This window comes from Phalacrocorax carbo, chromosome Z (assembly GCF_963921805.1).
Source record: "Phalacrocorax carbo chromosome Z, bPhaCar2.1, whole genome shotgun sequence".
NCBI lineage: Eukaryota > Metazoa > Chordata > Aves > Suliformes > Phalacrocoracidae > Phalacrocorax > Phalacrocorax carbo.
This window is the reverse complement of record NC_087548.1, coordinates 71,684,681-71,698,349: the sequence shown is the minus strand read 5'-3', so window position 1 is coordinate 71,698,349 and position 13,669 is coordinate 71,684,681. Positions and strand designations below refer to the sequence as shown.

Genomic DNA, 13,669 nt, shown 5'->3' with positions numbered 1-13,669 from the left:
AATGCCTCAGTGAAATAACTGATTTCAGATTCCCCATGGAGATTATCAAGGTCACACAGAAGAATGTCAGGATAATCATCTATGAGTTCCTCCAACAGATCTTCCACCTATTTAGCAAAAATCTTCCTGCTGGTGCTTGCAATACAAGGAAGATTGAGAAACTCCAAAATATAATTTATTGGCAAATTGAAGAATTAGAGATATGCTTGTCAGAAGAGCTACCAAAAGCAAGAAACAGCTTTCAAGCATGGAGCCTAAAAAGCACTACATTCAGCATGAAGAAGTACTTCCAAAGAATCACCAACTTCCTAAAAGACAAGCAATACAGCCCCTGTTCCTGGGAAGTGGTCCAAACAGAATTGAGAACATGCGTTGCAATTTTCGACAGCCTTATGAAAAAACAGAGGTCATAAAGAGGTAACATCTTCTATTTTTTGGTTCTTTGTAAGAATATGTCCTGGTTTCAGCTGGGATAGTTAATTTTCTTCCTAGCAGCTGGAATAGTGCTGTGTTTTGGATTTAGTATGGGAATAATGTTGACAACACACTGATGTTTTAGTTGTTGCTGAGTAGTGCTTACAATATTCAAGGACTTTTTCAGCCTCCCATGCTCTGCCAGGAGCACAGCCAGGACAGCTGATCCAAACTGACCAAAGGGGTATTCCGTATCATATGATGTCATGCTAGGATATTATTCGGGGGGAGTTGGCCAGGGCTGGGCATCAGTCAGCAGGTAGTGCACAGTTACATCACTTGTTTTTCCTGGGTTTTGTTCCTGTCTCTCTTTTTTGTTCTTTTCCTTTTCACTACAATTTGCTATTATTTTTATTTAATTTTATTTCTATTTTTAAACTGTTCTTATCTCAGCCCATCAGAGTTTTCTTACTTTTGCCCTTCCAGTTGTTTCCCACATCCCACCAGAGGTGGGAAGGAGGGTGAGCAAGCACCTGTGTGGTGCTTGGTTGCTAGCTAGGGTTAAACCACAACTGAATCCAGTAATTTTCCCCTTTTTGTTAGGTTTTAAATTTTATTTTAATAATTTTCAAATTGATAATTGGGGACATTCAGTGCTCTATGTTAAACATGTAGAGTACTCAAGTGAAGTGGCACTTAGTACCTCTGCTTCTTCAGAAGACAAGCCTTCTAAAAAACAAGAGGATATTGCTCTGTGTTCTCTCTTTGCAATATAAAAAAGTTCTGTGGTCTTCCCACAGAATATGCCAATTGTTTTATGACCCAAAACCCCTGCGTTTGGATACTGCATAGATGTTACTTTTGCATTACTTCACTATGCAGAAAAAAGATCAAGATGCAGACATACACAAGGAAGACAGACCTTCCTGGAGTCTTGTATGCTACAAAGATCTTAATTTACACAAAAGATAAGAATAGAATGACTTGGGCCTCTTTAAACCCAAAAATAATGATGTGTAGACCTTCTGAGCTAGAAAATCCCCATCTTTGATCTTATTTTGCAAGTAGACTCATCTCTGTTTCCTACAGAGATAAAACTCCCATCTTTCTTTACAGCATATCCAATAACTACAGCATGAATTTTTAGGGTATGTTGGTTCACAATGCTATATAAAGTATGTATCTATTCTACCTGTTTTGAGTTCATAAGCAGACAAGATTAATCTGAAAATATTTACTATATGGACACACACATAAATTTCTTCCACTCCTCTCCCACCCTTCTTTCCCTTACACAGGCAGAGCGAAGCAGTGTTTCAAGTCATCATCATCATCAGTTTAACTGATACTCAAGAGACCTTGAATACCCTGGGTCTCAGAACCATTCCCTATATATTAGAAGACTGGATGAGTTCTGACATTGATTTTTTTTTTCCACCTCAGATTTCTAAGCATATCTGATTCCTAAAATATGTTCATCATAAATGGAATGTGTTGAATTGGAATGTTAGAGGAAAAGAGTTAAAATACTTCTGTGACTATGTGGGACTGGGGAAGAAAAGAGAATATTCTGAAGACAAAACTGTCAATGTGATGTTACTACTACTGAGGACAGAATCTCAACGTTTTGCCTGAGAAGTTTTGAGGGCTGGACAGCAACTTCAGTCTCATGCCTTCCCTTTATTTAAATGGAATATATAAATCAAAATCCCTTTCTTTTTGGGTGGGTTTGTTGTTTTTTTTTGGGGGGTGGGGCAGGGGCAGGCAGGGGCAGAAAAACTAATTCTGGATGTAGCTATCTTAATGGAACGGTATTATTATTCCTGATCCCAGGAGTGCAACAACAGGATACTTAAAACTGCCTAATATTAGGCATGTAGGTCAGACATTGAGCTAAGGAGATGAGGCCCACGCACTTCACTCTCATGTGCTCCTATTTTGCAGAAACAGGGGGAAGAGAGAATGGGTTTCAGACTCCTAAATGTATGTCTACTTTTGATCACCAGTGTAAGAGCTCAGTTCCCTAACTAGTTGCATATGGGAGGATGTGATCGACTTGCACATAGTTAACATTAAATCTTCAACAACCTCATTAATCAATCTGTGTAATCTCCATTTTGTTAGTTTAAACACTTTGCAACTACGTTGACACCATAGTGGTGTTTGACCGCAGCAAAAGATGTTCAAGCACATTTAATTCTGATTTTTATTTAATATGCTGCTTTTAATGTATGGTTACTGCGGAGAATTAATATAACCAAATTTTGGATGCCCAACTCAAGGAAGCTGCTGAACTGAAGCCTGATGTCAAGTTGTACGTACATACCTATATGTATGCTGGACATCTCTTTGCTCAAATCTGCACTTGGATTTCAGTCTCTGAAAAGCCAAGAGCACACACAGACTTCAGGAGATATGACTGGACACCACCTTACATATCCTACCAGATTCCATCAAATTCTTCATGGGATCACAACACATTTTGGCTAGGTAAGGACAGCACCATGAGCAAAAGCCCATCCCTGGAAAGTGTGGAAACATTCGCTTCCTTCATCTGCTCTTCTGGGGAGGTACCTTCATGAATCTGAAGATATGCCTATTAACTCATGCATGCTTTGTTGTCAATTATGACTCACATGTCAAGATGTAGGGGTTTGCTGTGTGTTGTTTGTTTTTTTTTTTGAAAGGGGGAAATAGAGAGGTTGTAAAGCCATACACTTATTAGGGGATAATTTGGGGTATCCAGAGAAGCTTAACTGACTGGCATTTCTAGGGAACAAGTGTTTAAGAACTGCCTGTGATAGCTTCCTGAAAAAACAAACACACACACACACACCTAAAACCAACCAAAAAAAACACCAAAACCAAAACCAACTTTGCTTTTACAAGTTAAAGTTAATTGTATCTTATAGAAGAAAAAAGAAATTATTGTAGACAGTACCATTTTCGCATTTCCCATCTGGAATTCAGTGTTAACCCTCAATGAGGATACATACGCAACTTTCCATTCCTGTGGAAGGAGTTGCATTGTCTGAGACTGATTGTGGTCTTCTACTATTTGAAGTCAAATAACTTTAAATCTTGACCTTTCCCTTACAGGAGCATTTAGAAATGAAGTACTGTACTTTTCTATGAAAACTTCCAGACAACTGCTGTTACACCTAACTTTACAATTTAGATTTGTGTAACTTTTATAATTTTTTATGACTACTGTAACTGGAGACCCAAAGAAACAAAAACGTGTATTTCCTCAAATTTTTTAGATTGTTGTCTTTGATACCACTGTGGATACATACCACTTCAATGTCTATCTTACCAAGCACTCTTACTACCATGTCAGTGGGTACTTCCATACAAGAACAACAGAAAAAAAAAGATGCTAAAATGAGAAAGTAAAAATGCTTTTCTAAGATTCTTAGAATTAGTACAGAGATTCAAAGTCACTTCAGATTTTTTTTTAAGGAAAAGTGTTACTATGTTTCAAGATCCTCTAACTGGAGAGCTCGACTGTTTTCCTGGGTAGAAGAAGAAAAAGCAGAAGTCCGTATTTTTCAGGGAAACCATCTGAAAGGCTCACTGCTAGTATTTGTACCACACTGCACTGGTCAATGAAAGGCTGGATCACTTTGAAATACAGACAGTTGTGAGATGGAAGAAACAAATTGCAGCTCTCCCAAGATTTAGAGCTGAAGTAAGGAATGCATGACCAAGGGGTGAGAAATAAAATGGAACTTCATTTCTTACAGCCCTCAGCCACACTTCTTCTGTTTCAGCACACAGAGTCAAGGGCTGGTGTCAAGCCTCCCCAGGCTGTTTTAAATGCCTGTTCAGCACTCTCCTCAGTCCCTGATTTAGAGACTGCGCTCATCTACTAGCATTTGTTTTGAAGCTTCAGAGCTGCATAATTATGATAGATGTATTTTCATTTTTTATACCCCCAAATGGTAATAAGTGTAAAGTTACAAACTTAGTACTCACTACAGTGGGGAGACTTGTTTTTAAGACAGGAGAGGTCCTCTACTGCCAAGTACCTGGATATACTGCATGTTACTAGCCACAGAATTTACTACAGTCTTTCTGGATTAAAAACCTGCATCTTTTGATAGATGAGGGTATGTTCAATCTTCACACAAAAACAGAAAATCCTTTTTTTCTGACTGTAGTGGTGTGGTAAGGAGACAGCATCAACAGCAAAAGCAGCAGGTATTTTAAATTAAACAGATTTCTTAGATCAAAAAGATCTTGGAAAGTCTTGACTGAAGAGCTCCCTGCTCTTAAAAGGTGTGTTCCCATGAAGCTGTTTGATTAGCCTTTTTTATCTTTTTGGGGTAAATCAAACTAAAGTTATGGTTCGCAAAACAGGATGACCCAATTTTACCCCAACTTCCTCCCTTCCCCACTTTTCAATCCCACATTTTTGTCCTGCTCTAACACTTCTTGAACTTTTTCCTGATCTTGCCAGACCAACAGGAAATTATCCATAGAAAACGAACAAACAAAATCCATGCTTTTGTTCCAACATAAAGATTTAAAGTAAAGCAGGGAAGAACGCCCACTGCATGTGAGAAGCAGCACAAAAGAGAAAGGGGAGTGTAGCAACAAGACTGCACAACACCCACAGGAGAACAGAGAGCAAAACCTCTTCTGTTGTTATCTGGTCCACACTCCTTTAAGAGCCTCTCAGTTACTCTGTGTATGGCTGACTATTACATCTTCAGCCATACCTGCAGTTCATTTGTAAGCCTTTTCCTTTAATATACTAATGTAATAATTACCCATTACCAAAGAAATTTACTGCAGTAGTAAGATGGCAATTTCTCTGGAAGTAAATGTAATTGTACAGTAGTTAGCATTAAAATTCCAGTTATATCTTACTCACTTCAGCTTTCTTTCTCCATCTTACCTGCATAGGCCGAAGTCTCTGGCTCGGAAAAGGCTCACAAGACTTATATATGTCAAAGGTATTATGGAAGCATCTAATGCTGAGATAATATTCTAAAACAGAAAAATGAAAATAATATTGTGTTTTGTCTGTAAGCCCTTCTGTCTGAGATCTCAGTTTACCTGACCCGTGATAAAGACTGAACATTAAACAAAGAACAGTACCAAGCTTTTCCTGCAACATTTTCAAACAACTGCTATTCCAAATGACTCTGTGATCATGTTCCCAGGGAACTTGGCCCTGTCTACTTCTCTTTAGTTTCTGTACCAGAACACGAATACCTTCCTCAGGGATCTCAAATGATGCTGAATACTTTGCTGGCAGTTGATAAAGAAATATTTATTGCAAGAGAAATAACAACAAAAGAGCTGAAGTGATTTGGTCCTGTCCCAAGATTCGCATCACTCACTAATGTGCTCTAAGCAGCACCAGCTACTAGACCAACACTGTGGCAAACACCATTAAATCATCATTCCAAGCTGCTTGATGCCAAACAACATCACGCTGTTCTGCATCCATCTCCTTTCGCTCTTTAGCACTTTCTGGAACTCAGTATTGCTTGACTGTATCCTGTCTCCCTTGCATTCCTCCTCTTTCTACCCTATCCCCTCTCTGAGAAGTGCATACTCTGTTACAAAAGAACAGTTTCTCCTTTTTTTGTTGTTGTTGTTGTGCCATGAATGCTCTCTTCTCTACCCCACAGGGTGGAGAAGCAAAACTATCACAAATGTTGGTCCACTCAGAAGAGTCTGCAAATCTTGGAATAACATGCTTTGCTGTGGTGGAAGCGGGCGAACATGCTCTCTGTCCACCTGCTGCAGAGCACCCTGCCCATAAATTCTCCACTCTGAGAAGAACGCCCAGAAGATTTTCTCATCAGTACCCCTCATTATACACAAATTACAGCTGTGTGTAAAAACACAATTAAAGGGCTTGGAGAATAGAAGCAGTCCTGCCATCTATATAAGAAATCACTACAACCTAAGCAGGGGTGGGAAGGATCCTCAAACACCCTTTATCTGTCTGATAATCATACAGGTAACCTGTTCTTGCTCTAACTTGGTTTAGGACACACCCCTGCCTCAATGAGAACATTTTGTTTATGAGAGCTGCCCACAGCCAGCCCCAGAACAGGTTGATCTGACCATCAAATGGGAGCAAGAAGGCCTCTACATCTTCAAATGCCAGCTGGCAGTAGTCTTGCCAAAAGAAACACAGATGAACTGCAGGGTCAATCAGCTGCAAGCAGGGCTCTCCTGGAGCCCTGGCCAACCAGGACCCACTGCGCTTGCATTGCAGCTGTTCTCTTTCAAGCCAACAGCGGGAACCTCTGGGGTTTGCTGGTCCTTGCACCAGCAATTACTCATTTCGCCATAACAAGCCCTGGGTCAGCTTCTGAGAGATCAGCTGTCAGGTTGTCACATCGTGACACTGCAAGGACTTGCAGAGATTTCAAATCCTGTGTTCCACTAGCGAACAAGGAATTTAACACAAACCATTTTTCACCGAGCGACCTCACAAACTGAAAGCAAAATCCAGTACCCTGAGCCTGTCTCTCCACAACTAAAAGACCTGGCAGATCAGCTGCGTGGCAGGTTTGTTGAGACACTAACTTCATCCCCAGCATCAAAAGAACTGAAAGCAAAATTTACGTTTTTAATGGGTTGTGCCTCAGAAGATGCCAGAAGACAAACTCCCAGCCTGTGGTGCTGACGCTCCCATCCCTTTGCGCAACTCGGGCACAACAGGACCAGGAGGCAGGGCTCGGGTCTCACCTCCCCGCGTCAGAGTACGGTGCAGAAACCGTGCAGAAAGGCAGCGGGACGAGTGGGCAGGGAAGGGGACAACATACTGGGTTTAAATGAGTGGAGAGGGAAAGACAATCGAAACCCAAGCCTGACGACTACTTGCCTCCTCCTTCCCCTCTCCAACCCGCAGCCTCGCCCGCCCGGTGCCAGGCTCGGCGGGAGCAGGAGCCCCCCGCGCCCTGCCCAGGGCTGGCTCGGTCCCGCCGGCTGCCAGGCACCCTCCGTAAGGCAACAGGTCTACGGCGCCAGCAGCAACCTGAGCGAGAGCGAGCAAACCCCCGAGCCCTGGCGGGGAGCACCCAGCGACCTTTGGGAGACCGGGGGGGGGGTGTGTGTGGAAGTGGGGAAAAAGAAGAAAAGCCCTTACGGAAATGCACGTTTCCGCGGGCTCCGGGACAGGCGGCGGCTGCCCCTCCACAGCGGCAGTGGCGGGGAGCCAAGCGCCCCTCGCGGGGAGCCTCCCGCCCGGCGCCCACCTGCCGCTTCGAACGGGACGGGGGCGGGTTCCCGGACAGGCGGGCTGGGAGGACCGGGACGGACACACACACACACCCCCCGCCATTTGGGGCGAGCGGGATGGGGAAGGGGCGAGCGGGCAGAGCGCTGGAAGCGCCTCCCGGTGAGTGACCCGCTCACAGCGGGGAGGCTGGGGGGCGGCGGGACCGACCTCTTCCCTCACAGGGACCGATCCGACCCGCCGCCCCTTCCTTACCTCTGCCTCTCCGGCCGCCGCCCGCCCGGGTGCCTTCCTCGCCGGACAGCCAGGGGGAGGACGCGGCAGCCCGGAGCGGCCACCCCGCGTACCGCCAGCCCCGGGGTCCCGCACGCTCGGCCGAGGCCGCCCCCTGGCGGGCACCGAGAGGCGGCAGAAATGGCGGCGGCGCTGCAGGAGCGCTCCGCTCCCGGTGACCCGCCCTCGGCGGAACGGCCCGCCCGGCCCCGAGCGGGGCGCGCCCCCAGGCCTCCCGGCCCGCGGCTGCCCCCTCCCCTGCGGGCCGCCCCGGGGGCAGGCCCCTTCCCTACGGCTACCGGGACGCGGCCCGATCCTGCACCGTCCTAAGCGGGGCTCGGGGGAAAGCTTACCGCCGTTTGGACAGCGAGCGCAGAGCCCTGACCTGCAGTGGGGCCTGTCACCCGCGGCAGGAACACCTCAGCCCCCCACGCCCGCCTGCAGGGCTCCTCGCTGGCACCGGCGTCTGGAGGAGTTCACCCTCCTCAACGGCATGGTGTTACCACACCAGCTTAGGCCAAAGACCACCATCCCGTTCCTCGGGGTAGCAGGGAAAGGTAGATAGTCATGCTGTGGTTTTATCACCTAATGGGGGTTTTCGTTTAGCTACTCCACAGCACTACGGGAATAGGCTGACGCACAACTGTCTGCGTAGCTAAATCCACCTTTGTGGTTACAGTGATTTGATTGTCTCAGTAGTGGGGAAAAAAAACCCAAACAAACAACAAAACACATTCTCCCGGCTGAGTATATATACACAGCTTGGACAAAAAGCTCTTTCTTTTTGTCCTGGTTTCAGCTGGGATAGAGTTAAATTTCTTCGTGGTAGCTAGTATGGGGCCGTGTTTTGGAGTTTTGCTGGAAACAGCAGTGATAATGTGGAGATGTGTTAGTTGTTGCTAGGTAGCGCTTATGCTGGTCAAGGACTTTTTCAGCTCCCCACGCTCTGCCGGGTGCACAAGGGGCTGGGAGGGGGCACAGCCGGGACAGCTGACCCAAACTGACCAGTGGGATATTCCATACCATATGATGTCATGCTCAGTATATAAAGCTGGGGGAAAAAGAAGGAAGGGGGGACATTTGGAGTGATGGCATTTGTCTTCCCAAGGAACTGTTACGCGTGATGGAGCCCTGCTTTCCTGGAGACGGCTGAGCACCTGCCTGCCCATGGGAAGGAGTGAATGAATTCCTTGTTTTGCTTTGCTTCCGTGCGCAGTTTCTGCTTTACCTATTAAACAGTCTTTATCTCAAACCATGAGTTACCTCACTTTTACTCTTCCGATTCTCTGCCCCATCAAACCAGGAGAGAGTGAGCAAGTGACTGTGTGGTGCTTGGTTGCTGGCTGGGGCTAAACCACAACACTTTTTAATGCCAACAAAGACCTTCCCACCTGACCCATCTTTTCCACTGGCAAAAAAAAAAAAAAAAAAAAAGGGGGGGGGTAGGGAAAAAGGAGAGATGGCATCAGCAGAGGCCTGTTTCAGTACCACCCAACTCAAAATAAAACAGGTGTGTGCCAAACTGTTCATTCTTAAGTGGTAAAACTCCAGCAACAAAGCTGACTGACTCTGGGAAATCCTGTTTTCACTAGGACAGAGTGAACAAAAATGAAATCCCCTCTTTTCAAGCAGCAGAAACCCACGAGAAACCATATAGCCTAATGAAGATGTAAGACAACCGTACAAAATTGAAGGCATTCTTCTGAGAACAAGGACAGCATGGCAAACATTGACAGATGTCCCCGGGGACTGGTCAGTCTCTCCTGCAGAGGAATCATACCTCAGAAGGCAGGGGGGAGAGGGCTGCATGCTTCACAGTTTTGCAGAAGACTGCAACAAATCAACAAGGTTTGTTGAAGACTGGCGTTTCCTCTTTTCCCACTGTGAAAGGCAAAGGAAGGTGGCCTCTTTTTCTCCTACTATGCACCTCAACTGTACCATTGCAGGAGGGCCCAACTTCTGTTGCTCTGCAAATGGGAGATGGAGATGGGGCAGCAGCTCCCATGTGGCAGAGGCAGAGCAGAACCTCAGCTGGCCTGAGGAAGAGTCTGAATCTGTGGCCTCTTAGGTGAGAGCTTGGCTTAGGAGCTACTGACTGCCAAACCTGAGAGGAAAAGGTGAATGGGTAACTAAGCTTCCAGCAGTTTGTGACTGGGGGGTAGATGGAGTTGCTTGGAGGAAATACCATATTGCGGCTGATTAACTGTTCATTCCAAACGTGTGCAAATAAAGATAGTGGAAGCAACCCTTGTACCTTTACAAACACCACAAGAACAGCCTGAGAAGTAACCCTTTTTCAAACAACTTTTTTTTGGTTTGGTGGGGCAGCCGTTGGGTGTTTTTCACAGAGCTATCTCAACGAATAGCAGTAGAAATAATATTCTTTCTGATAATAGAATGAGCAGGTTTAAGTCACTGGTAGAACTAATTTTTATCTCATTACCAGTTCCCTGCTTTCATGCAGTGAGTCAGTCCTTCCTCCCGACCTGCAGCCTGGTTTGACATTGTCATTACTGTGTCCCATATCCCTATGTAGGAAACTGAAGACTGTAAAATATATGTACAGAGAGTTTGTGGGATCAGACCCCTAAGAAGGAGCAGGTAAAAAAGATAAAATGCCACACTAAAAATTTCCTGAAGTGTTTGAAAAGACTTAAACATAATATTGGGACAACGCCAGGTCAAAACCCAGCAGCACAACAAAAACAATTTTCAGACAAGTTCCCTATTAAAAACAACAGAATGACCTACATAAGCTATAGGTTTTGTATTTTCCCAGTATTCCCAACAGCTTAAAGTTTCCATCTTTCTAAATGCTGTGCAAAACAATGTTTTAAAAATGCAGTAGGTGTGGTTGACAAGATGCATTTTGTTATGTATACTCAAGCAAGGATAAAGAGTGTTGTGGAGAATAGCGTTCTCTTTTCTGTGATTCATAATCATTAAAGCCTATTAAGACCCTGCCAGCTTTGCCTAGGAAGAATTTCTTTTTGGTGCAAACTAGAGCCCAGAAAGGGCAAACTACAAACACAATTTATTTTCTGAGCTTCAATCCACGGCCCCTTCCTTCTTTTCTAACCACCACAGATTGCTAGAGGTGTTAACACCCTCCAGCAAGAGGTGAAAGGGACAAAGTGCTTAAAAAGCAGATGGAGGACAGCCGGCTTGCCAAACAGGAAGATGCCTGCACCTCCCTTCTCTGTAGTCATGTTGTACACGTCATTACCACAGCCACGTATACCAGCACATTCAATGGAAGTTGCTCCTCTGCTACAGGGAGAGAAACCAGGAACCAACTGGTCAATTTACTTCAGCAGAATTTAACCAGGAATCAATTCAGTCACGTATGCCCTATTATTCTAAGCACACACAGTAATGATGCTGAAGTCAAGGGTCTTTCCTCTTCCTACCATACAAAATATACAGCTCAAGGAAAAAAAAAGAGCAGGTCTTTAGATTAATTGTTGTCAGTACAAGCAAACTGAAATGCAATTTAATTCAGCATCAAATGGTTGAGGACTGCTGGGTATCTTCCACTGTTAGGAATCGAGAATGGGGAAGGGCCCAGATGGGGCAAATCACAGTGGTACAAACAATTCAAACTGGCAAGAACAGCCTGTGTGACGTTGCTCTGTTTGGTGCTAGATGTGCTTGGATGATACAAAAGAACGAAGATCTTGCAAGTGGAGCTTATGAGGGTTATTTTCCTATGGTGCTCATTTCAGTCTGATTTTTGTTTTGGTTTGGGTTTTTGTGCCTGATATGACTAAATTCACGTTGCCTCCTTGATAGGTCACGAAGCTGGTGCACATCTATTTGTCTACCCTGGCATAAATTTGTACATGAATTGCTGGAACATACCAACTTTGAGGTCTGTATACCTTAATCTATTTGAAACTGGCTAGCAAAATCAAATTTGATCTGGGATCAGTGAGAAGAGAAGAAACATATATGTAACCAAGATGCTATCATAAACTCTTTTTTTCTTGGGAAAACAGGATAAAATTAGAGCCTGCCTCATTCTCTTTCCTTTTTCAAGTGGCCAGCTTACGGTTTTGATTTGAGTCTACCAGAAATTGCTGTGGCTTTGTTAAACAAAACTTACACTTGGGATCATTTTTATTCCATTCTGCATTGAACTTACTGATTTAGTTTTATGTCAAGGCCCTGAATCAGCTTAAACCAAGCCAAAGGAGGCTGCTGCTAAAATACTGGCTGGTGGAATCAACTGGGGCATTTAAGAAGTTATTGTCTGCAGCACCTTATTGCCTCCCATTTGGTCATGATTAACACCCCAAATGCTGGGTCTGCTTTACTAAAAAATACAGCATCTTCCTTTAACTCAGCCATTATCAACAGCAGTTTAGACCTGCTGATTTGGGTTATAGCAGGCTCTCATGTCAGAAGCTGTAGGCATGGGAAGCTTCAAAATAGAGTGATTAAAAAAAAACTTGGAAATGTGACTTAAAGAACTCAATCTGTTTTTGAAGTAACTATGTCTTTGTGTTTAGCAAAAACTAATTCTGTGTATGTTAGGACTGACCTTACTACTGCCTATTACTGGAACTACAGGGCTATGCCATGCTACACCCTCTGAACATATAGAGAGTGACATGTAACTGAGCTGCTGTAAGAGGTATTGTGTCTGAAAGTTCTCTTACGAGTTAAATTTTAAAAAAGACTTTTTTTATAAATATTTTTTCCGGCTATTCAAATCAACACTCAGGGTACAAAGGGTGCCTTGTGATATGAGGAAGGAAGGAGGAACGATTAGAGCAAAGTACCATAATATAATATGCCTACCTTCTTACCATTTTTGGCTCACTGGCTTGGATATGTTTATGCAGCAGAATATGTTGAAAGAAGGAAGAGAACACTATGTACCCTTCACATCCATAGAGGAGATCATCATCTACGGTCACCTTTAAAAGAGTGTTCCTCTTTTTTAATCACCAGCATGACTTGGCTCCCCTGTGCCATCTATAGAAAAATGATATCACAAAAAAAAAAATATTGAGAACAGACAAAAAAGAATCAACACATACAGAGAATCAATCAATGAAATTCTGAATAGGTTAGAGCCACAATACATGCAAAATTAAGTATTATTTATTATAGGTTTACATTTCCCTGCACTCCTTTCAGTTCACACCCCATACGGTACTTCATGTCAGTCTCTATCATGACTGGCTCATGATTTTAACAGCATAATTGTGCTCTACACAGTACAAAGTATTAAGCTGTAAATATTGATTAAGACTTAAAACCAAATTATTGCACAGTAAAGGCCTGCTGCTGTAAAGGCAAATTCAACACAGTAATCCTCTTTCACACTGTACTCTCCCCTTGAAATTCCTATGCATGGTGCAGATCTAACATAGTTGTTTCTCAGATAGCTCTGGCAACATAAAGAGTACTCGCCGACCTAGGCAAGGCCACAAAAGGCGGTAGGTTGGCCTACCAGCCGTTGGAATGCAAACGGCTGTGACTGGACTGCTGAGGTGCCTGCACCTGCATTGAAGGTGAACTGATGCTGGTGGTGTGGAGGGAGTATCTGAAGTGCAGTGAGGCCAGATCTGCTCTCAGGAGCAGATACCACCACTTGCACCTGCTGCTGCAAACATGATGTGGCTCTTCTAGGCATTCATTCACAGCTTTATTTCTACTCCCTAACCAGCTGCTTTATGTGGCCAGAACAACTCCCATGTGGGACTGATAGACAATTTACCCTCCCCACCATACACATGTGCACCTGTGATTACAAATAGCAAATGA

General features: G+C 44.2%; 1 protein-coding gene across 3 annotated transcripts in view; it reads right to left on the bottom strand.

Annotated features, from left to right (window-relative positions):
• Positions 1 to 8,097, bottom strand: part of MOB3B (MOB kinase activator 3B) — a 103,884-nt gene extending 95,787 nt beyond the window's left edge. For 2 of the 3 annotated variants that reach the window (XM_064438010.1, XM_064438011.1), the window contains exon 1: positions 7,877 to 8,097. The gene's annotated coding sequence lies outside the window, so the exon portion shown is untranslated. The remainder of the gene's footprint in view (positions 1 to 7,876) is intronic. The other variant, XM_064438012.1, reaches the window with a different exon arrangement.
• Between the last annotated feature and the right edge of the window lie 5,572 nt (positions 8,098 to 13,669).